Raw genomic sequence first — 26,802 nt, 5'->3', positions numbered from 1 at the left:
TTTCAAGGGCTTGGAAAAACTCTGGAGTTTAATGCACTACAGAAATTCTTTCCGTGTTTCGTGTTGTATATCAGTGCAATATATGGTATAATTAATAGTAATGACATGGTTACAGTAAGGTAGTGACTAATTTGCATTAGCCAAGGTGTGCCAAATTTGCTTTCACCAACTAGTTATCAACTATTGCAGCAGCTTCCGGGATCAAACTACCATGCACTCTGTAGAAACCCATGGAAATCTTGTAGGCACAGTGGGACATTTCTGGGAATGTAACTGTCACGATCTTATCATAAAATGGACAACTTAAGACATCACTCCATATTAAATATTGGAAATGGTTAGCTTCTCTTCGACAAAGACAAAAACCTGTAGAAGAAAGGGCTACAAATATGTGTGTCCTTTACAATGACTTCAGTGTACTGATGCAAGCACTTGAGTGTCATGTAAAAAGCAGGAACGTTCTCCGTCTCCAGGACTAGAATGTGCCACTGATTCATGCACTGAGTGACCCGTTCATATTACAAATTTGTAAATAGCTTTTGATGATAGGAAATGCATTCGCTATTGTGTAATACCTACTCATGTGTCGGCGGTCATCTTGTTTTTCAGGATTCCTCTCAAACGGAAATTTTCATAGCATGATAACATACATTCTATGGCTTTCGAATTGTTATCATTATAATCAGTAATGAAAACGTTCTTTTAAAACGATAGTGCAAAGTAGATTTCATTGTAATGAAAGGTCAAAAAATTCAACACTTTGGTCTGCTTAAATTGGGATACTTTTCTTAGTTTTAAAGATAATAAATGATATTATTAACGTGAAATTTCAGTGTATAACTTTTACGACGAGACAATTTTCCATATCTCTAATAGTTTAAAAGTTATCCGACATGAAACATGCTTAAGGAAACTACGAAACCTATCATGATATATAATTATCTTCATCCTGTGATAAGATATAACTATTTAAGCATAAATGGGTGTGTTTTCGCGCGACCGCCATATTTGTGACGTTATTATAGGAGAGAATGAATACTTTAACACAATGGGGACATACTAATTCTATTCTACCGTATTTTTCTCTATATGAATCAATCATAAAACCCATTTGTCAAAGAAGTACAACTTAGGCCAAACCTACCCGTCATTGTTTTTGAGTAGAAGTTTAATGGAGGCAACGGAATCTATTCTTTGGACATAAATCGATTGCAAGAAACATCTTCCTGTTATCTTCACAACATATGTTTGTAAAAGTTTATTTTGAAACCAGAAATATTAGCAACTTTCAATTACTCCAGGTTTCGGTAATATTTTGCAGTTGGTGACGTAGTCCCTTGAGATGGCGAATTGATTGCGAAAAACCGGTTGTTGTTGTTCGTTATATTTCTGTTCTCCGCTGATTAACATTGAAATCGAAAATGTATTATTTCCACCACTTCCGGTTTAATAAAGAATTAGGAAATGATGCTTATTTTTTAGATGCTAGATCGGTTGGTTGATTGCACAACAAACCGCTTCATGACGACTTTTAATGACATTGCTCGATGAGGTTAACGTTAAAACCGGAAATGATGTATTGCTACTGCTATCGATTTGAATAGATTATTAAGAGAGGATATGCAACATAATCTTACCAGGCTGAACTAATTGCTAAGAACTGCTTTCGAATATCTCTTAACATCCCTTGACAGACGGACATCTCTTTGGTATCCCTTGACAGACGGACGAACAGACAGTACCGTTCTATAATTTTGTTCTCTCTTGTGTATACCAAAGTTTAGAAACCTACTTAAATCATTTGTTGTGGACTGATTTGATCGTCCCTTTGATATTGTGTGTAAGCCATATTTGTGTTCTTTATTTCTTTCTTTTAATTTTCTCTTTAGTGCACTATTTACATTTTCTTTTGCGTGTTACCTCTGTCTCTCATATAAAGAGTGAAAGAACATTTTTTTAATTATTAGTTTCGGTTTAGAGAGAGTCGTGCTGAATCAGGATAGGACATCTACTTCTGGTACGCGTTGTCTTTGGTTCGATTCCAGGTTCCACCAAGTTAGCTTTAAAGCGAGGAAACATCGTGCACCTGAGATTTCTTCCGTTTGCTCCTACTTTCATTACCCCACTCTTTCATTGATTCTCAACATCACCGTCTACTTTAGCCTGTATGGCATAAAGGTGAGTCGAAAAACTTGGAACGTAATTTTTACTTTGGAACGTCCAAAGAGAGAAGAAAGATTAGTGATCGTGAATAGAAAATCGAATTCAAGATTTCAAAGATCAACTTATGGGTTACATGCCCCGCGTAGCGTAGTCGCTAACGCTTTCGCTTTCTATGCTAACGGTCCCGGGTTGGATTCCCGGTGGGCGGCACTCAGTCGAAAAAGTGCAAAACGCTCTTTCATGCCAGGCACTCTGAATGAGGTTTTGCTGGGTTTTCCTCATTCCCACCAGGCAAGTGCCGGGTGTGGTACCAAACTCATAGTTCCCAGGTGGCTTCCTTCTTTCCCTTTCACCGGATAGTGTGCTCTCCGAGGGACACCATCCGTCAAACATGACAGGTTCAATGTCCATATATGCCGAAAACTCAGAAATCTACAATTCTAAAATCCAATTCAAGGTTTCTCTTTGATTATCTAGGGTAGATTTCTTCAAAGCTTCTTCCTACCCTAAAGTAAGAGTAGTTTAAAGCCCTAGATTACAAAGCCTTCGTAAATTTTACGACGCCTTTTGCAAAAACGATGCAACTTGAAAACCACACTTCCTAGCACTGCCATTTCCCCAGTACCTTCATATCATAGCCGATATATGTCATTACTTGTTTGGCAGATCGGATGTATGTGTCTTATTTGAGCAGTGCGTCATAAAATTTAAGAAGGCTTTGTAATTACGTTACTTTTTTATTTTACATTAGAATTTTACTATAGAGTTGTTCTAATTGTAGTGTGCACGTAGGCGGTTATTTGGGTTGATATATATTGTGAGTGTTATGGCACATGCAGAAGAGCGGGAAATCGACAGCATAAAACAATTACTGAATGAGGAATTGTAAGATTAAGATGACAACGAAGATAAAAAGCGACATCAAGCATTATTTGTTGAAAGTGGTGAAGGGTAGGAAGATGAAGTAGAGCAAGATGAAATAGAAGATGACGAAGTAGGAGACATGGATGACACAGTCACCGACCCTAATTATATACTAGATGGTAGTGAAAGTGCATTGGATTCCAAAGAGTCATCTACTGAAGGATAACTTTCAGGAATGAGAAGAAAACGGAGGGAAACTGTGTATTGCCTCTTTTCTGTCTCATTATCTAATGTTACGCCCTCTTCGTCAACATCCACGTCTTGATTCTGTACCATCCACCGCTGGCACGCCCCCTGCTGATGACCCGTGCATCATGGTTCTTCCACAACATGTGCTACGAGGTAAAAACAATTATGTCTGGTCAACATGTCCAAGGCCTCGAAATGCACGCAAACCAGCTAAAAAGATTGTAGTAAATAGGAAGAAAGTTCTAGGCCAGGCAAAAGATTCTAATACTGCATCGGAATGTTTTACTCAAATGTTTGATGAAAAATGTTGGATAAAGTTACACAAGTGACCAAATGAATGGAGTTACGGTGAAATATGATGTTCACACTAATACAACGTCTCCTATAACTAAACAAGAAATGTGAGCTTTCTTTGGGATATTGGTGAATGCTGCTTTTTCGAAGGACAACCATTTACCTTCCAGATAATTTTTGACAATAGGTGGACTGGTACTCAATATAAATGTGTGATGACTTCTGAGTGGATTGATTTTATGTTGTGCTATCTTCGATTTGATGATAAAGCTACTCGGTCCGAACGGAAGAAAACTGATCCTTTTCCACCAACGAAAGAACTATGGGATATGTTTACCAAAAATTGCCTTGCAAAGTACAATCCAGGATCATATGTTACAGTGGATGAACAGCTATTAGGATTTCGCGGAAGATGTTCGTTTCGCATGTACATTCCAAAAAACCCTCAAACTATGGTGTGAAAATTGTAATGGCATGTGACACAGACACATATTATATGATAGATGGTTTGCCAAATGTCGGAAAGAATACCCAAACTGGAGGATTACTCCTATCTGATTTCTTTGTTAAAGAAGTGACAACTTCTATCCATGGAACTAGTAGAAATGTATCAACCGGTAACTGGTTCACTAGTGTGGAACTGGCTGATGACCTCTTGAAGGACCCATACAAGTTGACAATGATTCGTACAATCCGTTTAAACGGGAAAGGACCCCAAGTGATGTGCTTTATAATAAAAAAGAAAGAATAGTAAACAGTTCAATTTTCCTATTTGACACTAATAAAACCTTAGTGTCTTTCAAGCCAACAAAGAATAAGACTGTAACATTGCTCTCTAGTACGCATGACAGTGCACACACGAATCAAACTACCCATAAACGTGATATCATACACATCTATAACGACACAAAAGGTGCAGTCGACAAAATGGACCAGGTGTGTCAAAACTTGTCTTGTCGTAGGAAAGCTCAGTGCTGGCCATATTGTGTCTTCTTTGTCATTCTGAACATTTGTTTTGTAAATTCATACGTGATTTATTCCTTCAACAGTTTTGCACAGGGAGGAACACCCAAACAACGCAAGATCTTCATGAAAGAACTGTGCATGGAAGTAACAACTACACACAAGAAAACTCGCTTGGAAACACCATCACCCCAAAGGAACTTACGTTCGATCATATCCAAGAATCTGCGAATGCGAGTGGTAGCTGCCCTGCAGGTGCAAGGAAAGTCTGTTCCTTTTGTCCTTCTGCCAAGAGAAGAATGACTACCAATTACTATAACCATTGTCACAATGCAATTTGTTGGGAAGATAGAGCAATGTGCTGTGTAAACTGCGATGCAAACTAAAGATATGCAAATACACATGGTCGGAACAGTGTTGTGAACAGTTTTATGTCAACATTGTAATCAATCTAAAAAAATCTTAACTTTTACAATCAAATATTTAAAATATTCTGTTATTCAGTGTCAAAACCTCAAAATATTTACGGTTCCACCTAAACATGTTTTCTTGCTCCATACTCAAGTGTAATATTTTTTATTTTACCTGATATATTCTAGTTTACAAAATATAGTTAGAAAGTAAAAAGAACTTCATATTCAATTTTCCCACCCCCTCTACAGGCATAATATTTTTTCTATTTTCCAAATACACATGTCGAGAAATTATTTTTTTTGTATTTTCCCGGCTCTGGTTGCAAATAAACAAGTTACATATATATTTTTGATATAGACATACAACTGAATCCTAGATAATTTTTAAATTTTAAAAATATACAAAAATCAAGTAGATATATATAAAACTAGGAATGCAATGGATGTACCCGATTGCAATGAAATGAGCTGAGCGAGCTTAAACTACGTAATCATTCCTGGCCATTATGCAATAATAAATGCCATTTTTAATTGTTGACAAAAATCGCGTGAAAACTTTTTCCCCATGTTAAGTCTATGCAAGCGTTTTTCGGTGATTATTCCTCGATGGTACATCGGATTTTTTATTTCTAACTATGTTGTCACTCAACACGACATACTCTATCAGCGTGCTAAGTTTGGTTGAGATCGGCCAAACGGTCTAGGAGGAGTTCGCGGACAACCAAACGGCTAACCCGAGTATAAGAGCTTCGCTTCGCTCAGCTCAACAACCACCGCGTCTTAAAAATTATGAAGGCTTTGTGACGACGTGACAAAAAAATCAGGCTTTGTAATCTAGGGTTAATTAGCAGTGAGAATAAAACATTGCTACTTTCTCTAAAACAGCTATAATAATTTTGTTTATATTTCATTAACAAATTGTCCTAAAACAATCTTATCATGTATTGTAAGTCATTTCTCTGTAAAAAATCAAGAAGGGGTAGTTTATTCTTCGAAGTAAATATTTAATTAATAACCTAACAATATGGCATAACTTATTTGTCTTGAAGAAGGTACGAGAAGTAGTTTATTCTTGGAGATGATTTTCTTCGTATTATTTTGTTCAAACTTGACAGATAAATTTTTCTTTAATAATATGATAATAATGCGTAACTAATTTGTCCTGAAAAATTTTAGAATGATGATTTATTTTTGTGGTTGACAATGTTTGGACGGTTTTCTTGAAAAAGCAACTCTGTCACAACTTTTACATAAAAATACTTTAATATAATAATATAATAACTAGTCAAGAGTCTAATTAGCAGTTGTGACAAGATAAATCGTGTGTTCATGTCCGGTAGTTAGTAACACTTTCATCACATATTTCGTGTTTTTGTAGAATTATCCTGAAATGAAACTCACGACATCGAACCGTCGACCGAAAGTGTTTTCTGCCTAGCTTTCAAGGCTTCAAACTTCAAATGGTTTGAAACTGAAACTTAGAGAAAGAAAATAACGACATTTTATATATTTTAGAGCTTCAGATGTGAAATGTTTTGAACTGAAACTTGCAGAAAAAATAAAACAATATTTTTCACATTTTATAGCTTCAGATTTGAAATGTTTAGAAACTGAAACTTAGAGAAAGAATAAAACAATATTTTACATATTTTAAAACTTGAAATATGAAATGTTTTGGAACTGAAACTTAGAGAAGAATAAAACATATTTTACATATTTTAGAGCTTTGCAGATGTGTACAGATGTTTTGAAACTAAAAGTAAGAGAAACAATAAAACAATATTTTGCACATATTGGAGCTTCAGATTTGAAATGTTTTGAAATTAAAACATGGAGAAAGAAGAAAACTATGTTTTACATATTTTAGAGCTACATATTTGAAATGATCTGAAACTGAATCTTAGAGAAAGAATAAAACCACATTTTACACATTTTTCCTTATAACTGGATAAATTCGTCGTTATGTTTTTATTTCGTATAAGTATCACCAAACAAATTTAAAAGTACGACACCATCAAAATTCAAAAAGACCCTTAAAATTCAAAATTCATTAAGACACCTTCGAATAGTAGCAGTTATTCTTTGTATTTGAGGTGTACAGTGCGCCACATAAATTCTTTAGGTACAGAATCTGTGGGATAAGCAACTAAACTAACGCCTGTTCCAAGCTTAATTACGCCTGGTAGTATGTAGTATAGCAACGTGAAGTTGCCCCCAACTGTTAAAAGTACAAATCGTGAAGTGTTTTTGTGTTGAAGTGGAGCGAAACGCTGACTAGCGAAATGACAAAATGGAGTCTTTGGATGCTTGTACAGTCACGAAAGCATAATTTAGCCGGTGATGCAACACTTCCACACTTATTTGGAATCCACAATGTAACGACTGCTGACCAATCTATAATGGCACAAATTAAATGGAAGCATTGTAGATCCAACCAGCGGGCGGCTTCTAAAGGGGCAAACATACTTAAGAAACACCAATTATTTTTCTTACCTTTCTTTCACACCTAACGATAACGTTAACAGAACCTCTTTCATTCAAAATTATAAGGTGAAGCAAAAGAACAGAATATATGGTTGAAAATTCATATACTAAACTCACATAAACAATTCCTTAACGAGCAAAATTCTAATTTTATAAATAACTCGAGTTTCCTTTTAACAAAAAGAGCTCAACAAGTTAAAATTTTACACTTTCAAAAAAAATTCGATTAATTATTCTCACCCTATTCGAAATACAATAAACAATTAAAATTAAGTTTCTTGATTCCACAATTTTTTTCAATTTATCAACCAAAAGCAACCAAAAGTCAGCCTTCAATTGTTATACAAGTTAATTTAAAATAGCGAATATATGGAAAATTTCTTAATAAATCAAATAGGAATAATCTATAAATTTAATCGAGTTAAGCAATTCACACTTCAGAAAAAGGCTTCAAAGTCGTATTTATTTCATTGAATTTAATTTTCTGAGTCAAATTCAAGTATTTTTCTTTAATTATTATCATCTACAAGTTGCGTTATCGTAATCTTGCAATTCAATATCAATGCCCAAAAGAGGGACGTTAAGTTTTCCGGAAATCAATCGAAAAGAAGAAAAGCTGAACAAATCGGCCTTCGATCAACAGCCAAAATTGAGAATTCAATTAGTCGACCACACATATATAAATTAGACAAAGACAAAGGATTTTTCTACAGGTTTTACTTAATTACACTTACCGTATACTGCTCTCAAAGGTTCACTTTCTCTGGCTTCAATTATAACATTCAACAAATGGGTACTTCAAGTGGACAAACAGCCCAAAACGAAGTCAAACAATACATCCTCAGCAAAGAAAAGTACTCTCCTTTTAAACCACTCTTATAGATAATAATAATAACTCCAAGATAGCTTTTAATTTTCTCTTTCAACTCCAAAAATTTAGTCGCGGAAATCAAATTCCAACAAGTATTCACGAACTTTCGCAGTCGAGTCACGTTAACAGGCTCAGTTTGACACACATACTATCCGCGGTAAGTCTGGCTTGCAACTGAAGCTTGAGACAACTACCTTCAGCCAGAAGACAGAAGCGCGAGGATACTCCATTGAGTGCTGAAGTATACATACACAATTGTTCTTTCTCTTCGCTTATCGCTCAGAACGAAATTACAAATTACATTCAAATCTATTTGTTTTAAATAACCACTTATTCACTATTTTCCATTCTTATCTTTTCTTTTTTATAAAAGAGAACAAATCACACAATGATTAAAAAAGAAAAACATCATCATTTAAACGTCTATCTCATTAAATAAAGAACTATTTCTTTCTTTCTTTTTTGTTTTTTATGTTCACCCCATTTATGGGCGTCGGCAGGGTTTCCAATAATTTTTCGTAAATACAACCATTTCTTCTCCAATCTTCATCCAAAATTATTTCCATCTCTTGTGGCCACTAAGGCACTCCATACCGGACAAGAGGAAAAGTATACCCAACCCTGTTCATGTGAGTTAACTTATCCCAGATACTTGCTGCTTTTACGTGAGGTCTGTAAGCATTTCATCCAAACAAATCCAGTTTCTGCTATATAGCAATGTTCTTTTCGATAGTAAGCTTAGTACTTTTAGACAGAGAAAAAAACAATAGTTGAATTTGTTTTCAATGAAAACAAATAATTCATGCATAGTCGTTTGAAAGTGCCAGATTACCTATTACAATTAATTTACTGTATATATCTAGATACTCATGATCTACTCGCAGGCAATGTAGGAGTGAACAACGAAAAGTGATATCGGAAATTCAATATTGCATTATTGTTCTGATAGTATGAAGTGAAATGGGAATTTTAACAGCGCACGATTATGTCCTTGACGCAAAATAAACATATTACGAGTGAACGAAATGATTAAAGAGAGGAACTGAGGAATTATTTAGAAGACAATAAAGAACTCATAAAAACAATGCTGTTCAACAAAAACTTATATAGTATAGCCTAGAATCGAGCCTGTGACTTTGAAACCAAAAGTTAGCGCTTATCATTGAGCCACTAGAGTCTAATTATGACGGAAAGGCGCTCCCGTTTCCAACGTAGATTGGTTTCGTGGTGCATTGATTTGGAGTTTAGTATTTTGTTCAGCGTCGAGGCAATTATGACCTGAAACTATATCTTAACGTAGAATCTGAACCACATAAGCTCTCACCAAGAATCCATTCCGGGTGTCCCGTGCCCAAGATGAGGACCCTAACTACTACGAGGGAATTCCCCGAGGTCCGGTGGTGCTATCAGTCGGTTTGCTAGAATCGGTTGTTAAAATATTTTCAGTTCTCAAAATTATTGTTATATCCAGACAACAGTAAGTATTACCCAGTTATACCCAGAGACAGTACATTTTTTAACTATCCTTGTTTTTAGAACCTCTTCAAGCTACAGGGTTAAACATATGATCTCTCAGAACAAGGTATAAGCGCTTATTTCTTAATCCCAAACGCCCAGATATCAAGAATGAGAACTGAGATTACATCAGTATAGTTGTGAGGGTTATTTATATCCGAAACACATACATACCATTATCAACAAGGAAGTGAACTTTTTGGTTTTTGCTAATGTTGTTGACGACGGGGTCTCTCTCGTCTCATGAAGTATGATGAAGATTCAATTTCGTTTTTAAAGAGGTTTGATTACTTGTATTGGACGATGTCGTCTTCTGTAGTTTCGTCACCTACACTACTTTCTGCACACAATAACACACATTGAGGAAATAGCATGTGTATCAGTTTTCAGTATTATAGCGTTTCGTTTGCTCGTCATACATTTCAATTAAAAGATCATACAGTTGTAGTATCTCTACTATCGTATAGAATGTTTTTTAATATTCTAAATATCTATTGCGTAATTGCTGCTCGTGAAGTTTTCACGAATATTGTTTCAAACGTTTAAGTAATCAGGTTTCAGTATTTGTCTTTGTTAAGGTGGAAGTTCGGATCACAAATTCTTTATAAGTGATATTAAGGGGTTAAGGAAGAATCGTGCTTAATCTTGAAGGAATAGTAAAGAAAACCTGAGGTAACAGGAAGAAGACCCTTAGGTTACAGGAATAAGAAAAACTTTGTAGTTGAATATTATGCCGCAAACACCAAACGAAAAAGTTTATTTTCAGATGGACACTGACCCAGATATTTTCGCTTGCCCTAAGTAATCAAGGATCAGATCTCATACAAAACGCTCCAACAAAACTGTTGATTGAAAGTGTTGAGAAATAAGATGTTTCATTCACTGTTTGTACGGGGACACTTGGTCGAAAAGTTGTAACAGATTTTTAAGTCCAGCCATTCTGAGTGAGGTTTCTCTTCAGTTTTCCTCATTCATACCAGGCAAACGCTGGGATGGCACCTAACATACAGGTTCCAGTCCTCTTTCTTCCTTTCCCATTCCTGTCTTCCTTCGTCACTAATTGATTCAATACCTCCTTGAATCAATGCGGTTATAGATATTCATGGTTCGTCGACACGTTATTAGGTTTAAAATTATAATATTGTTATGCTTATTGAAAAGTGGTTTGTTCATGACTAATATTGGTTTGAAGATATGAAGTGTTCAACAGCAGAAGGAAAGATATAGTTGTAAGCATTTGGAATTGCCAAAACAGAACTGCAATATTTCATCTCGTTGTTTTTGTTTAATATGTGCAATTATATTTTTTTCTCTTTCTATGTTGATTAAGAATTCTGTTTATTCCATCATTTTTCTTCTGGAATTAGGAAAAACATTCTGAACAATTTTAAAAAGCAAAGGGCTAAGGAGTAGTAAATAAAATATTTTATTTTGTTATCTATGTGAAATATTTTTTCTTTCTTCTTATGTACAAAAATTAACATTTTCCTGTACTCGTATGTGGAAATTAAAAAAAACGGGTACTCAGAACAGTTTTAGTTTTAAAATACTTAATGTCGAGAAGTAAGCATATTTCCATGAAATAAGCATATTTTTTTCCTTTTTTCTTTCTTTCTTTCTTTCTTTTACTTTCTTTCTGTCTTTCTTTCTTCCTTTCTTGACTATAATTTAGTCGATCGCTAGTAGTTCGCCTAAAGGCAAGGTATCTCACAGCAAACAAGCTGATTGTATACGTGCCAATGTACCAACGTAGCAGGATTGGATGTTAATTTTTCTCTTTCCTGCTTTCATGAAAATATACATATTTTCCCTTCTGTACTCACAGTAAAAAGCACAATACCAAAAGATAAAAAAACGGACACCAGAGGCTCCGATGAGAAGATAACAGTCAGGGGACTTAAATAATCTTATAACTAACTCAACAGAGTGATTATAAACAAGTTAACGAACTTCAATTAACTATACATATTTGTGTATCATAATATACAGACAGAACATGAGTTATATGTAGTAGGTTACATTTTTTTAAGTAAACACAAAGCCTTTCCTTGAGTTTTGGAACTATCAACAGCAGTCCTAGCTGCAAATCAAATAAAGTATGGATCGATCATTCGCGGGAAAAAAAACAGGTTCCAATGAAAAGTTTGGAAGTCTAACAGGGCCTGACCTCCTTAATTGAGGCGCCACTGATTGATATGTAATACTACATCGAAAGAAGAACTTGTCCGAATTCATTATTCATTAAATGCCTTTTCAAAATGCTAAATATTGGTACGTAGTAATTTATTTGTAAATATTAAAAATGCAAAATTCCTTAACACTCATACTAGTTTAGGAACGTATCTGTTCTAAGTGTATTTAACCACAGGTTGCAAAAGTAACTGAAACTTCCTGATTTGTATAATATTTGTGAAAATTTACACATTGAGACACAAGGAGAATAGAGGAGAATATAGTGTCTATTAACTACAATTTAAAAATGCACGAAATTAACGGGTAATATCAAATATAGAACCATTATTAGAATTAACTCTGTAATTTGCTTTCTTCATTCATTTTCCTTCCATTATTTTCAGGATTACAGAATAATTAAATTTCTCCACTGGAGATTATCTTCGTGTAGCAGCATCAACTGGAGCTCGGCCTCGTAAATGAAACATTCTGGAATGTGTAAAAGGAAAGGACGAGAATCGAACCCGGGCCGGGAAATTATCGAATCACAACACTAACCATTCACCTAAAGCGTAACTTACTCTGGTTCGCTTAAATGAAGGGTCTTTTCTTTTCTCTCAAAACAGTAATTTGTATTTAGTGCAATTAATTAGGAAAACACAGGAATATGTAATTGAGGACTCACAGTTCAATATATCATTCTATTCACTAAATTATCTACAATGCATATTTTTGAAAACAAAATACAAAACTCCTTTACTTTAAATCAAACACGGAGCGTATATTATCCATTCAATTGGCAAAACGTGAAGGAGTTTGTTAAAAATTTCAACTTTGGATAATGTGCATATTTCAGATACTAAATCAAAAATTTAATTTTAAAATGAATTTATTGTTTACACTAAGTGAAATATGATACGTTGCTCACCAGCAGCCATGTCAAATTGAGGTATCTCTTTTGCCGTGTTACGTCTCTCACACTTTGTGTATATTTTTTGGCTGGATGTGATCCTATAAAATATCAAGCAATTACATTATGATTACTTTCTTCTACAAAGTTACATTTGGAATATACAAATGATATATATATACTGTAGATAGATACAGGGAGTAACATAAATGTATGGTCAAATAAGCAAAAAATGTTCCTATAAACATGGATCTGATGGCGTTTCGTTGATGAGATACAGTGTGTTCACATGCCGAGTCCATACAAGTCTTACTATGGGAAAGTAAATGGAAATGTTCAATATTACAAGCATAAAGAATCAAGTGGAATTATGCCTGTGGAAGTAAATTAAAACTATCATAGACAATGAAACTCATTAATAGTTGAGCTTATTGGGTTGACAATGTTGCCAACCAGGTATAAAGCATTGTTTTCAAATAGTAAGAGGCGTCCACACTTTAGCATATGATTGCTGATATCAAAACGTTTCTAAACATGGGGTACTATCATCCGAAGTTTATGTGTGGCATACATGAACGCTGTGTCCTCCATCGAATACCTTCCCATTTACTTATCTTTGAAAAATACACTAGTTGTGATCTATAAACCGTTGTGAGCCGTTAATTTACGTAACACTTGGATGCCTTGTCTTTCGAAAATGAAGCAGAATCTACGTTTAGGGACGTCTTGATGTCAGCACTCCTATGCTAACATGTGGCCTTCTAGTGCTATTTGAAAACACAACACTGTACCAGGTTGGCACCACTGACAACCCAATAATAGCATATGGAGATTAGTTTCATTTTCTATGTTAGTGAAATGTATTTGCACAGGCATATTTTTATTTTCATTTGATAGTATTGTTCCTATAATATTGGAAATTTAAATTCACTTTCTCATAGTGAGCCATTGTGAGATTCGTCGTATGAACACCTTGTATCTCGGAAACGAAGCGGCATCAAACCCATGTTTCTAGCAATATTTTTACTTCTTTGGATGTAAGTAATCACCTCATCATTTTGGTCATGCATTTACGTTACGCCCGCCCTGTATATATATAGGTATATAGGTGTATATATATATATTTATATATATATAGTTGTATTTATATATATATATATATATATATATATATATATATATATATATATATATGTGTGTGTGTGTGTGTGTGTGTGTGTGTGTGTGTGTTTTGTGTCTGACTAAATTTTTCGCGATAAGAAACAATATTATATATTTGCTTCCTGGTATATATCTGTTAATACCAAAACAACTATACACTGTGATTACATTCTTACATATACACACGCATGATGCTACCACACAATTACACACTGTGTTCATGGATTCCAAATCAATATCCGTATCCGTGTTGACATATTGACCCAATGCCATTTTGCACATGTTTATGGTAGAGAGTCGATACTTCATTCATCTTCTTTCATTTATCACCAACTTTCATATGATGCCCCGAGTTTCACCCCGTTTGGGACCCTTCGATGACCGGAAGACAATTTATTTTACTTGTATAAGTTGAAATTTGGAAATGATGAAAGACCAGTTTTTCTGCTTTCATATCGGTGTTACAGTTTCAGATTTTTCGGAGTTGTAACGGACTTTATGGGCATGCATAAAGGTTTTAATAAAAGTTAATAAAATGCTGCCCCCAAGCGGAATGCATGATACCTCCCCAATTTCGGTACCCGGTTTTGATCTTACCTTGACCCAAACTTTCAGGAAGTATATACATCACTCCCACTTTGTGGGGTCAGGCTCAAGGACATCCGTAGTTAGTCAAAACCCGTCGAGACACAACTCGTTTCCCCCCTCCGAGCTGGGGAATTTGGAAATACATTTAGGCGCTCAAAGATTCCATATTAAAGCTTACCTTTCCGATGCCATAACTACACTCGTTACGATTTAAGGTGATTGTGACCTTACTTATTGTGAAGAAACTAGCTAACGTCTGATGCACATTTTATCCCCTTGAATGCCTCAAGAGGGGAGGAAGGATTTGAAAATTTCGCTGTAAGGGAAATGTGTAAGTCAACAAAGAGGTTTACATGCCTAGTTATTCTTTCAAATTCTAGATAATCAGTGACATAACCGATGTTGCAATTACCTTGCCACACCCTACAGTTTAAGAGGGCAAAGGCCAACATTTCGTTCTCAACGCCATTTCCTTCAACGCCACAATTGGGAAAAATATTTTTTGAAGTGTTTTTGTTGATGTTGAAGTTTTCACACATTTTACGAATGGAATTGTTTCACAATAAAATGCATTTGCGCCATATTTGTCTCTATTTATAGGTTGTAATTAAAATTATTTCCTGTTATTAAACTAGTTGAAAATATTTCTAAAATCTTTACAGTTACAAAGATAAAAGAACAGATTCATTGAAACTTAAAATATGTAAGAAAATAGTCTTGCTTGCATGTCTCTGGTTCAGAGATTTCAAATGTTCTTAGATACACAACTAGTAATCGTTTCAGAGAATTACTTATCTTCCGACATAGACTTTTTTTTGTCGGTATATTGTCAGTAATAAAAAAAAATTAAACATTTTGAAAACAAAAGAACTAATTGATCACTTTACACACGGAAAAATATTATTGGTGATATTTCCATCAGGTATGCCATTAAAATGTAAAATAATACTTCAGCTCTCCGTTACACCCCCCAAAAATATACTAATGATATATTTTACACTTATCACTGCTGGCTGTAGAAACATTTCAAAAGAAAACCGAACTGTTAAAGTATATGCGTTTATTAAGCGAATTGTCCATCGCAATCACACAGTGAAGTGCAAGAACTGTAGTTTCTCTCGTACCTATAGTTTCTTGCTCTTATTGCTTTTGCAGTGTCAGTAGATCAGTTCCCAACATGCTTTGAAATCTCTGCGACCGGTGTTTGCATTGGTTCATATGCACTAGAATAACTCCTTTTCCATCCAAAGGAAGTAAATAGTAGAATTTCTATTTTTCGTTGGATATGCTGTTTCTAAGTCATTGTATGCAGCCCCACACGCTTCACATGTACGTTTAATGCTTTTGCTGTTGATTGATGTTTTCGATTGATCTATTTGTTTTCGTGAATAAAATACTGCGACACTCATTTATACCTTTGGTGGTATCTGTGGTGTCGTACATAAGGACCGTAAACAATTCGATCATTTAAAATCTTCATCCTGCATTTCGATAGAATGTGGCGAGTTATTGAAGAATTGGGAGATATTTGGCATTTTCAACCAAAGATTCCATGTCTGGTCTTCGAATTCCATAAAATGCTAACACAGTATCACACCCTGTAAATGGATGGAAGAATGGCAATGCATTGCGGATGCAATCTGAAAAATATCCCAAGCAAATGGTCAATGAGAAAGTGTTCAACTGCCAAACTCAAACCAGAGATCATGCAAGCCTTGTCACTTTAATTGTGAAAGAGCAGCGGCAGCTATAACTACTATATCGGAGTCGATTGTAACAACGACGATATTCATGTGATCTAACTGAATACAGTTTTTATGTGCAACAGAAATCTACTGTCAGCGTCTTCATGATTGTAAGGGGCAGCACTTCCACTGTTAAATGTTCTATTGAAGCAAACAACTCGATCTTCAATACTCCCTACTAGAATATCTGTCCTGTTTCAAATCTGGAAATTTCTTTGGTAAGACGGTGGTAAAGTTGCATTTTATTATTATCATCGAGGAGAAGTTTATATTACATCTCCCGAAAAGGTGTTTGTAAGTTTCACAAGCATTTTCTGCCAACTACCTCATTTTGCCTGGTGTCGGATTTAATCTCGATGATCTTTCGAGTACCGCCGGAAAATAATGTCAAGACTTTCAAAATTCTGAAGTCGATATTTTACTGTTGGAAAAAATCTTGTCTATGAATTATTCAAATGTCCTTAATATACCAGGATGTAGCAATGTACAAAGGCTGTTCCGTCTACAACACGAGCTGTACAATATGTAAGGTAATCACGATTATTTCCAACAACCCGAGATTTGAAGCAATTCAAACTGTCAGATTTATTGGACGGTTTCCACTCACTAATTGATTGTGGGTAGAACTGGTTTCATGTGCAAATAGTGTTGCAATATCAATATCCTGTCCTTGAGTAGCTACGTACAGTTTGCAAAATACATTTGTATTTTTGTAAGTCTTTCATTTGAAGCGTTTCCGCTTACTGTTGTTAAAATTTTCGCTTTAAACAATGTATCTTTTTATTACAGAATTCACAGATAACTTCCCTTCAATAAGCCTTTCCTTTACGTACGTATCGTACGAAGTCATATATCATTTTCATTGGCGTCCCGAACCGACTTTTCTGCTTCTTCCCAAGCTAGGATTTTTTCACAGCTGTAGAGAGCACATTTTCTTCTAAAGGATTGTCATTCTGTTCAAATAAATTAAGAGAACCACTTGCATGGTTCTGGAACTCTTTTCAACGGAGATTGTATTCTCTCTCCGTCTGTCATACAGTTCATTTAAATATCCATCGTCTGAGTACGGGCCTTCAAATTGCTTTAGTGTCTGGTTTACAGTTGGTCCAGCAACCATTCATTTCAAAAGTGCAGATAGAGATTCAAGAACATCTACTACACCTGCTACTCCCTTTATTTCTTTGTTATTTTTTTCACGTAGTTGATCAGATAGGCCAGAAAATTGTCTGCTTTTTTTTGACTTACAAACTTTCATGAATCCATCAAGGAAATATGGATTCCGACTTTCTAGGCCATTAGATGTTTTGTTTTTAAAGGTACCGAGACTGTATAGTTCAAATAGTCTAATTAGAAAACACATGGACAAACTTTCCGAAGAATTGATTTTTAATTAAGAAAGTTTGCCTCACACACACACACACATACACACACACACACACACACACACACATATATATATATATATATATATATATATATATATATATATATATATACGTAAAGGAAAAGACTATTATAAATTTTGATTAGTTGTTTATATACAAATTATCACATACAAATGAACAATACCAAATTGGGATCGCAATTAATTGTTGAATAAGAATGTGATGTATAATGTGTGAATTAAAGAATATTTTACATGAAGAATGCAGGGAAAATAGAGGGTACATACTAGAAAATTAACATTGGAAAATTCACAACTTATGAGAGACATTTAGTTCTACAGATGGGGATTCATCCCTTATATCTCTGGTAGTTCGTACACTGGCTAAGATAATTCCAATATCGGGAATTTCATTGATTATCTAGAATCTGAGCCCCTAAATAGGCTTGAAAACTTCCTTTTGGACTCACCCCCTTCGCTTTCAGCAGAGCAAGGTAATTTTTTTTAAATTCCAAGTACTTTCTTCCCTCCCCCTCTCGGGGTATTCGAGGGGATAACAAGTATGCCAAACATTCGCTTGTTTCTTCACAAAATAATAAGATCACAACCTTCCTTGGGTTGTTATATCGTCCGAAAGGTATGCTTTAATATACTGGGACCCAAAGTCTTGCCCAGGAATCGTCTTTGTGTGTCTAAGTCTATTTTTCCCCTCCCTCTCTACTCGGAGGTTGGGGTAGGAGTTGCATCCCGACGGTCTTTGACTAAGAAAATGTTATAAATATCTTGTAAAAATTTTAATGCTGGTATCCGAATATCAAGTAACAGTAAAAAATGTTAATCTAACAGAATGCAAGAGTTTAGGTTTGGGAACGCTGATGGACAAAAAGTGCAAATATGACGGCTGTATGAAGACATATTCTTAGGCAAGATCAGGGATATTGAAAAAGAAGGTTATTATTATTAATAATAATATTACTATTACTATTATTATTATTATTAATAATAATAATAATAATAATAATAATAATAATAATAATAATAATAATAATAAACACCATCATCATATAAAGCTAGCCAAGCAAAATGTGACGTTTTCTGTGGAGGTCTGTGTTAAACTGGCCCTCAATCCATGATTTGAATGAGAACGGAGACAAGGTGAATACTAGTTGTTGGTGCCGATACAGCTAAAATAGTACCTGCTTGTGCCAGTTTAATTACACCGTGAACTTGCGTCAGGACAGAGTGAACATGGGACCTCCACAGAGCGCCATAAGGGCATGTATGCTATTGGAGTTTAAACTGGGTTCAAAGGCCGCTGGAGGGAGGAAGAAGTTATGTTAGGCCCTCGGTGAGTGTGTGGTGAATACGAGGCCAGTAGAGTGGTGTTTAAGAAATTTAAAGTCGTTGAAGAAACACTTGCAGGCGCACCACGTGCCGGAAGATCGACACATGTACTACTATGAGCAAAATAAGTGACGCGTGTCTTTATTTTGAAGTTTTTTGAAAATATCTCCGTTTTCTTTATCTCCGTGGGTTCGAATCCCATGGAAATACTGTTGTCACTTTATCACCATGTTATTTTATTTATTTTTTATTTGGGAAGGAATCAAATTGTAACATATGTGTAAAACTCATGACGATACCAAAAAAAGAGAAAATATCGTTGTCACATTTGCATTAGTCTCTCTAATTTTTGTTTGCAAACAGTTTCGTAATTATTTCCCCTGTGCTCACTGCTCACTACATGCTCACTGATGCATAACGAATGTTTTTCAGTAATTGTAAATTCTGATTTGGAGAATTTTATAAAGTTTCACAATATTTCTCACTAGATAGTCTTCTATCTACGTGTTTAGATATTTTGATAACAGATTTCCCTATTAAATGTTTAATTTTCCCTATAAATATTTGTCTTCAATTGAAATTGTTTTGAATTTACTACATAAGGAAAGTTGCCCGAAGGAGAAAAACTCAAGTAATTGATATTATACGTAAAAGCAACCAATTGCACAATGATGATGCTTCTTATCTACAGCACATAATCGTAATGTTAGAGAGTCAGACAGAGAAAAATCCTGTTTTTTCCTCCCCTATGACCACTCATCTTAAATCTCTACCTGTAATGATTCGTGTCACATATTTTCGGCTCTCCAAAAACATTCATATTTATTATTATTATTATTATTATTATTATTATTATTATTATTATTATTATTATTATTATTATTATTATTATTATTATTATTATTATTATTATTCCTGAATATGCCACCCTTACATAATGTAGTAACTTTAGATATCTTAGTTTAAAGTGCTTTCTTTAGTAATAATTCGAGAAACCTCGTCACAAAATTTAAAATCTATGAGGGTGCACGACGTTTTATTTCCCCCTTCTCTTTTCAGCACTCTCCAACAAAAAGTATATAATTTCTGAGAAGCAGGGCAGACAAAATAAATAAGAAATATATTTACAGCATCGTTTCCTCCTTAGTGAATGGAATATCACGTAGCATTTTTTATTCTACCGAAGACTACCCTAGGCCGTTATGGTTAAGTAACAAAAGAAATATCTAATATATTTATAGCGCCCCTTGACTGTAATATTACCTCTTCTTTATTTGTTCGAGGCTGCCCTACACAATCAAGGGTGACAAAAAGAATAGGAAAAGTGTCTAAAGATTAGAAAGCACTTTATATTTTGTCCGAAACAAGGCAGTATATACACAGCATTGCTTTCGCTAACAAGTGTTTCACCCTTGAGTTGCTTATAAAGTTAGGCAGAATGAATTTTGCCGATCATTGTTCTAGAGGGATTTGTCCAGGATGGTTCGGTGTCGGGCAAATGACGATGAGTATGTTTATTTACATCACCGTTAAAGAAATAGCAAACTTTCTGAAAGGAACTTACTTAGGAAACATCAAATCTTCCTTCTACTTAGCCAGAGCACACTCTGAAAAATTGCATCTGGCGATCTGAGTGAAAGTTCTATGGGACTATTAGAAAAATATATATTCCCGTTCCCACGCTGATGGTAGAATTTCTTAAGCAGTTATTGAATTACGTTCGAAGAATAGGCGTAAATAGCGCCCTCGCAACCCTCTGGCGTGGAGACCGAACAAGCCGCAAGGCCAAAAAATATACAGAAAGTACGCAGGGGAGGACCAGGCCAATTTTTCACACGTGCAAAGCGACTTTTTGGCGCCCTCCTTCTAGTACTAGCCTATATTTTACATTTTATCATAGTGTTTTTATTATTTTAAAACCATTTTTCAAAAAGAAATTCATTATCTAGGAAAATTGCACAAAGAATATTACCCGCTATAAACAATTCGAACTCCGCCTCCCCCGCTTGGTCTAGTGGCTAGCACGCCTACCTTCTGTGGTGCCGGGTCCAATTCTCGGTGGATTACTGTTGAACGATAAAAGAGGTTCGGATTCCACTATAATTAGTATCTACATCTCCCCTGGCCATTAAGGCATAACCGTGGAACGCTAGATTCAAGCAAATAAACAAACAATACTTACTTCCCCGCCACTCTTTATTGTACATGCCCTCTCTCCATTTTTCGATATAGTCACCTTAATACTATGAAACTCTCTTCTTCCATGGTGAAATGGAAAAAGATCATGTAATTGTCACTACTTTACAAGAATATAACCAAAAACGTCAGTAGAAAACACATTATAAAATTTACTTTTTGATGTTCGGTTTGGCGCCCCTCTTTCTCTGGGACCCCGAGCAGTCGCTCGGCTCTTGGTCCATCCCGGAAAGTACGGACGCATAACTAAGGGCTGCGGGGGAAAGGTTAAGCTTCATGTTATGCCACTGGTTTCACGTGTTTGAAATGTTCAGTAAGTGATCGGTTAGTGAAATAATTTCGACGGTTACTGATGTTTAAAGTTTAGCTAAGACAAATTTACCTAACCAAATGCATTTGATATCGCGATGCCACAATTTGATTTTTCCTCACATAAAAAAGATAAAAACAATAGTAATAAAAACCCTTACTCATACTGGGTTCGAACTAAAGAAATAATTCGTACAGACTAGTTGCTCTGACCAACTGAGTTTCGAAGTCTGTTATATTACGAGACATGCTTTTCATTATCAAAACTGTTCGAGGTAATACGAGCATGGCTTAAGAACAGAGACGTAACTGAATTACCACTGGATCGACCTTGAGGGCAAATCACCAAAGGTAGCTATAAACGTACGTTCAGCATGCATTTCTGTGGAGTTCTGTTCAGTATTCCTATCTCCCAATCTTGCTTGTTCGTAGGGGTAATATTTTACAAACCTAACCTTCTGATAGAGCACAGTGACAGAGAGAAGGAAGTAATTCTTGCCCTTGTGAACGTGGGATATCACCATGTGCAATAAAACTGTCGCGTCTCCTTGAAGTGATATTTCATCGAAAACAACTCGTTTTCCTTTATATATCCGAAGTTTTTGAGGGTTTTAAAATAAGGAATCGTTACTGACAAACAAGGACGCATTTACGGGTGGACCCAGCGGGTCCGGACCAACTCTGAAATCCCAACCTTTCTGTAAATTTAGCCTAACTTTGGGGGTTATCTTAATTTTATTATAATTTATCCTAATATTGAAGTAGGACCCCTCGCGAAATAAATTACTGCATACGTGCCTGCTGACAATTTTCAATATATTCGTTAAATAGTAAAGTAAAATAACTAAATTACGAGCAAAAAGCTTCAACACGGGCTAACTTTTGTCCACTGCCAATATTGTTAGAAGGGATATTAATAGCAAAAACTGCTAGTCAATGCTGAACCTTGGAACGTCACCCCGAACAACAAGCCTATTATTGAGAACTACATATGAAACATGTTAACAAAACTTATCCAACTTTTATCTGGCATGAAATTATTATATACACCAAAATTCTCTTTCGTAAAATGTGTATCTAAACATTGCTCTACGTATCTATAAAGCAATGAAATTTTTTATCGAAATATGTGAGCAAGAAACTCTAACAGCCAGCCTTTTTATTTAAATCGTAATAAACCCTGTAACCGTGCATTAACGTGAAGACAAAGCTTAGTCCCCTGGTAAAGTGTTGGAAAAATGAAAACTCAGTATTCATAGATTCGAATCTATCCACTCATCACAACATTTTATTCTTATGTGTAACGATGAAATAAGCAAAAAATGTATAATCGTTAAGACAAAACTTCAACCAAGTCAGAAGAGAATAATACTAAAATAGTAACACAATGACGTCAACCAAGAATTATTTCATGTGGAGGTTAGACGAAATTACAGCTGTCAACAATTGCAGAAGTAAAAACAGGTTGATAGGAGTAATGCAGTCTAGACTTCTGAATGCATTTACATCCTGAATACTACCGTCTCGTCATTGGTATGCCGCAAGTCATGGTAAAACCTTTCAATTCTAAGTGAAATGACACAAACTAAAAGAGTTTTAAATCAATAATTGTCTATGTGTAAAAGTAGGTGTATCTTATCTGTAGTTCTAAGTACCTTTTACTTTGAAGTGACAAATGAGAGAAGAAAGTATGGTGTTCGAAAAAAATCGAATTTGAGACTTCAACGAATTTACACGTATTAACTTATAGCTCCTAACACCGACAAAGTTATTTTTCGATGCATGTCCATCTGTTCGTCAATCAGTTCGCTACTCTTTTCAGTGCACTCGCCTAGAGGCCATACCGCTCAGCTTATCTGCACCAAATTTTAGTTTAAGATTTTCACAGTGTTTCCTATAGTTTTTTTTATTTCCCACATACTCCCAAAACAAGGGTAGTTACCTGTACGATGAAAATAGAAAAAATATATTTTCTCATAACTAGCTCTAACAGTCTTGTTTTCTTTATTTTTTTATATAAATCAATATTTAATTAGCAACCCTATTTTGTGGTATGAAGCATTTATCTCAGAAAAAACTACAAGGGGTAATTTATACAAACGGGTGAGTTTTTCTCAGTGATTTCCTCAAAATGGACTCAAGTGTTTTCGTTCATATTTTATAAATAAATATTTCGTTAATAACTTAACAATATGGCATAACTCGTTTGTCCTAAAAAATGCGAGGGGTAGTTTATTTTTGGTGGAGTGTGTTGTCTGGGCAATTTTCTCAAAAACGACTCAACAGAGTTTACTCATATTGCAAAAATAATTATTTCGTAAATAACCGAACAATATGGCAAAACTCGTTTGTTCTGAAAATAATATGCGAGGTGTAGTTTACTCTTGGGGGTGTTTTTCCTCCACGGTTTTCTCAAAAATGAGTCAAGCAATATTGTTCGTACTCAAAAATAAATATTTCATTAAAAACCTAATAATATGGAATAACTCGCTTACCCTGAAAGAATCCTCATGAGATAGATTATTCAGGGAATTATTTTTACCTCACGATTTCCTCAAAAATTACTCGGGCAATTTTATTGATAATTCATAAATAAGTATTTCATTAATAACCCTATATTTTAGAATAAGTTATTTCTATGAAAAACAATTACAACGGATAGTTTATTTTCGGGGTCAAATTTTTCCCGGCTATTTTGTTGAACGACAGGCGATTTTGTTCAAGTTTCGCAAATAAATATTTAATTAATAACCAAAAGTATATCTTAACTCATTGTTCGAAACAATTCACAAGAGGTAGGTTACTCCTGACGTGTTCTTTTGAACGACTTTCCTAAAAATGACTCATTTGTTCTTTGTTTTTCATATTTCATAAACAATGATTGCATTAATTGGTATATTATATGTCTAACGAAAATGGGCTCAAAGTGTGAGTTACTTTTGTAGTGTGGATTTTCTTCAATCGAAGTTTTTTATTCGATAATCTGACATTCGATGTATCTGAATAATACGATAATTTCATTCGTATTATCCAAATACACACTTCAGTAAGAACTGCGGCCTAACACAGTTAAGAAAATGAATTTAAAAAGTTTAGTACGGTGGCCCTGTAGCTGAATACTTTTTGGCAAACTCCCTAGCTTTTTGTGGTAAACTCAGGCTTATCTTTTTCGAGCGACAAAAGAAAGAAAAAAATATGGTGATTGTGGAAATAATATATCAAATTCAGATTTCAACGGATATACATGTTTCATGGCGTCTACATACCGAAAATGCAACTTTTCGACACCCCTCCTTCCGGTCCGTCAGTTCGGTACACTTTTCTATGCACTCGCCTAGAGGCCATATCGTTCAACGTATCTACACGAAATTTTAAACTTAGGGTTTATATAGTATTCCTACAGGAGATTTTCCAATTTTTTGCTACCACCTAAAATAAGTGTGGTTTACCAACAGCCGAAAATCGAAAAAAGCTATTTTCTCAAAAATGGTTTTAACAAGTTTGTCTATTTTTCAATAATCAATATTTAATTAACAACCTCACATTGCATTATCAGATATTTCTCAGGAAAATTTACGAGGAGTAATTTATTCTTGGAGGTGACTCTTTCTCGACGATTTTCTCAGAAAAGACCCTGGCAAATTTTGTACACACTTCATGAATAAATATGTAACTTTACAACATGGTATAAATCAATTGACCTGAAAAATATATGAGTAGTAGTTTATTCCTGGAGTTGAATTTATTCCCAGTGAGTTTCTCAAACACGACCAGTTGGCAACCCTGTATCTCGACAACGAAGGTAAATTCGAAAACTACAAGAGGACCATTTGTCTCCTTTTGATGTCACGAATCATCTCCCAAAGTTTGTGGACATCTTTCAGTTTCACCCTTAATGAAGCTTCTTTTCGAAAAGTTAACTATTAACTTTAGGCATTGTTTATCTTTTCTAAATCACAAATGCCGTTATAAAATGTAAGGCAGAGAGCTATTCTGAGAGAATAGATCATGAAAAATAATTTTAAAACTTAGACTTTTGTTTTCGAGACATTCCAGACAAGACGAGACATTTTACAAGCTACCCCGTGTCCAAAACATTTGTCTCGTCTTATCTTGGATGTCACAAAGCGCGTCTCGTCTTTCTCGAGACATGTTATATCTCGTGCTCATTCGTTAACACTTAAAAAGGATTATCTTTCTACTCAAAGCATTGTTTTTATAATGATTGCATATTTATGATAATTGCTGTCAACATAAATTACGGTTTTTCAGTTGAATTAATTTTTATCATTATTATTGAAATTAAAATTAAATGCAATATCTAGTTTAACGTTGCACGATTATGCACCTACGCTAAGGGAGAATGATGGTGAATGAAATGGTGAATTGAATAAAGTGGGAGGAAAATGGAAAATCCCAAGAAAACGGTATTTGTCTACGTGTACCTATGCACACGGTATTTGTCCACCTCAAATTTCACTTGGCGCGAAGTGGAATCGAGCCACGGACCCAATGCACCAAAGGTGAATGCTTTATTATTATTATTATTATTATTATTATTATTATTATTATTATTATTATTAATTGAAGCGAGCTTAACGAGTTGAGTTGATTTTGAGTTTAACTTCCTGTTCAACAGCGAGGCTATATGAGACGTGAACCTACTGATTTACGGGGAATTCGAACAACATGACTTCCCGCTGGGAATCCAACCCGGATCTTCCACGTCAAAGTCGCGTACGCTAACCGCTTAGCCACGGAGGAGCTCCGAGCTTAACGAGCTTAACGAGTTTCAACCGTCCGACTCAACCAACGTTTGGGTGCCTTTTGGTTCGTCTGCTCCATGACAACTTCTCATAAGAGACATTTCATTTTAATGAAACTAGTAAGTGCCATCTTTTAGCTTTGCGAAGTAACTATTGCTTCGAATTTCAATCTGTAAAATACAAGAGGTTAAAGTAATCAAATGGTGCAAGTTTCCACTCATGTATACAAAACAATTTTGCAATATCAACTACGTGAATCTTGTCCCATAAAAAAGCGGAAACCCCTACACCGAGGAGCCCTCCGAGATTTGATCAATGTCCACACGGACTGAAATTGTCGTTATGAAGCCAAGACTTTAATATGAAGCCAATAATTTCTTTAAAATTGACGAAAAGTTCGAAAGTTATAAG

Source organism: Thermobia domestica, chromosome 5 (assembly GCF_964235325.1).
Source record: "Thermobia domestica chromosome 5, izTheDome1.hap1.1, whole genome shotgun sequence".
Classification (NCBI taxonomy): domain Eukaryota; kingdom Metazoa; phylum Arthropoda; class Insecta; order Zygentoma; family Lepismatidae; genus Thermobia; species Thermobia domestica.
Note: the sequence above shows the minus strand (reverse complement) of the source record.